Source organism: Tachysurus fulvidraco, chromosome 2 (assembly GCF_022655615.1).
Source record: "Tachysurus fulvidraco isolate hzauxx_2018 chromosome 2, HZAU_PFXX_2.0, whole genome shotgun sequence".
Lineage (NCBI taxonomy): Eukaryota > Metazoa > Chordata > Actinopteri > Siluriformes > Bagridae > Tachysurus > Tachysurus fulvidraco.
In genome coordinates this window covers 5,445,672-5,449,057 of record NC_062519.1, presented here as the reverse complement: position 1 = coordinate 5,449,057, position 3,386 = coordinate 5,445,672, and positions in this window count along the sequence as shown.

Below are 3,386 nucleotides of genomic sequence, written 5' to 3'. Positions count from 1 at the left end.
GTTCACTGCTCCGCAGATAGGGGGCGCTGTTGGACATGAACTCGATTATCAATTCGATTCCATTCCATTTCAATTCAGTTTATTTGTATATCAGAGTCTCCTCAAAGCAGCTTTACATAAGTATAGAAACAGAATAAAAATGTAAAAAGTTTCAAATTAATTTACTGTATATCTTTAATATCTATCCCTAATGAGGAAACAGGAGGTGATGGTGGAAAGGAAAAACCCCCTGAGATGATATGAGGTGGAAACCAGACTCAGAAGGGAACCTCATCGTCGTTTGGGTGACGCTGGACAGGAAATGACGTAAATGTAAATAATGTCTTTTCTACAACAGTTTGCAGTCGATTGGAACTCCTTCCCTCTGTGGTTGAATTTGCCATTTAATTCAGTACATGGCTTTTACACTACTGTATTTTCTGCTATTCAGTACAGTAGTATGTTCGGTACAGTGATCACTTACAGTACATTTGCTCAATCACACCACACAATTCGTTATTGCACTAATGGACTGGTACATAAAATCATGCTCATTTGCACACTTGCTCTCCTTTTTGCATTGCTGCTCACCATTGCCATTGTATATACCCACCTAATTTCTGTTCATAATAACGGCAATATATTATATTATGATCATAGTACATATCATCCTGTATATTTCAGTTTATCGTAATAACAATATTTTTTGTTTATAGCACATACATACACATACAGGTTTATAGTAAAAGACACCGGTATATTATGTTCATAGCACATATACAGTATATTCATCTGTATATTATATTCACAGAATATATATATATATATATATATATATATATATATATATATATATATATATATATATATATATATATATCTGTATATTAGATTTATATATATATATATATATATATATATATATATATATATATATATATATATATATATATATATACCTCTGTATATTAGATTCATAGTACATAGTACACATATATTCATATTCATATTTATAGTATTAACCATATATTTTGTTACAGCACATATCCTTCTGTAGATCTGTATATTTGTTCATAGTATGCACACAACTGTAAATCACTTCATATTATCACTTACTTAACTTAATTAAATCTTGTACAAACTGTATATCCTGCACTTGCTACTATTGCACTCTGGTTAGACCTAAACTGCATTTCGTTGACTTGAACTTGTACATGTGTAATGACAATAAAGTTGAATCTAATCTAATCTAATCTAATCTAATCTAATCTAATCTAATCTAATCCAATGCTCCATTAGGACTCAATTAAGACTATATATAAAGCATATATTCTATTTTTTAATTCATATTTTCATGTATTTATTTTAATAAGGAGAAGTAGGCTGTGTTTTCATTTCACTGCAAGTAGTATAATGTATATAACTTTTAAAGCTTCACTCTTAAATCCTAAAATTTAGTGTGCAGTGTAATTTACTAAAAAAATACCGATCATGGGTGTAGATAAGGGGAACCAGTGGTGCTGTGGCATGGAGAACCAGTGGGCACATGGTTGGTGAGTGAGCCTGTCAGTCTTCTTCTTGTTTTTGTATCAGTCACTAAAATATGGCCGTTATCAATAACTTATTTTTGCATATTTGGCCATAATCACAAATTAGCACTAGCTGTCCACCATTTTTTGCTTCAATTAGCAAAAAAAATCCAAATTTAAAATAAAAAAATCTCAGTTAAATACAGTATACAAATACAATATAGAGTGAAATTAAAAACTGGTCAATCCTTAGACCGTGCATATGAATAAAAAATGAATGTATTTAGGTCAATGTGATATGAGTTACAATCAGATGATCTGTTATATAAGTGATGACTTATGCAGCTAATGATTCATTCATCTGCTTGTGACGCCGACCGGTCCTTCAGACTGAAACATGACATACTTGAGTGCCACCCAAGCGTGAAGTATGGCCACCCCTCTGGCCACCTTCATGAGACATCATCATCATCATCATCATCGTTACTACTAGCAGTCAAAATGTCAAATGATCCAAAACAGAACAACATAAAAAGTCTTTCTATGACAGGTCAGTTTTAAAAATGATAAAATTGCAGATTACAGCATCAGCATGTGAAAGTTTATAGTTGATATTCTATTCTATTGATTAATTAGATGCATAACATTAGATGTCTTTCTTTAGTTCTTTACCAACTACAGACATTGTATTCTTAACACTACCATGTGTCACAGGATGTAGCCTAATTTTATTCGAACTAGGATTTTTTGTAGCTTGTTAAGCCACAAGCAAATGTTGCTTGTGCTTTTTATGTCTTCAGGGGGTCTTACTGAGGTCATACACAGACAGGGGGCACACCAACTTGGTGACTTGTATGGCTGTGAATTTCCATATGGCCCTACTTTAGATTGTTACTCCAATAAAGTCATTCATTCTAACCTGAAAACCCCACTGAGAAAGAGTTTTTACAGCTTCAGTACAGTTTGGTCAAAGTAATTAAACTATACAGATATTCGGCTCATTCACTCTCAGATAAAAGGATCTGTAAAATCATATTATACACCATTTATATTTCTTAAATCGCTCTTAAATGTGCACATGAACATTTCCAGATGAAAGGAACGATACAAAAGTATACACCTTGGTATGATTACTTTCTGATTATTTGCTTGAGCCATTTCATTTCAAATTTCACCCTAATAAGAAGGTTGTGATTTACATCTCTGAACTTCTTTAAACTCCTTGGTTATATTTTATACCAAAGAATTACATAATCCTGAGACTGGCAGTCAGATTAACTCAAACATTATCTTTACACTTGTGCAGAGAGTTTTTACAGTATTTATTTATCATAAACTGTTGGATATTCAATCGTGTGACTTGTTCATTATTGTAGCTGGTAAGTGCAGTAAAAAACTGAAGAAGCAGACATGAGAAATTAACAGGGTCTTTTCTGACTACAGCTGATGACTGAAAAACCCTACTATGAATTTTAACCCTACTACAAATTCATTCATTCATTCATTCATTCACTCATTCATTCATCTTTCTTTAATTAAATAGTTAATACATTCATTCATTAATTGCTTAATCTTGATCAGAGCCATGGGGGATCTAGAGACTGTTCCAGGAACACACATTGGATAGGATACCAGTTCATCTCAGGGCACCACACACACACACACACACACACACACACACACACACACACACACACACACACACACACACACACACACACACACATACACACACGTTCATACCTACAGGCAGTTTAGCACAGCCTTTTTTTTAAGTATAGAATTTAATCTCATAACCAAAAGTAGTATAAAATTGAATAGCTTAATAGAATGAATGCTGTAAAAAAATATTAATAGAGTATTATATGCTCATAGTGT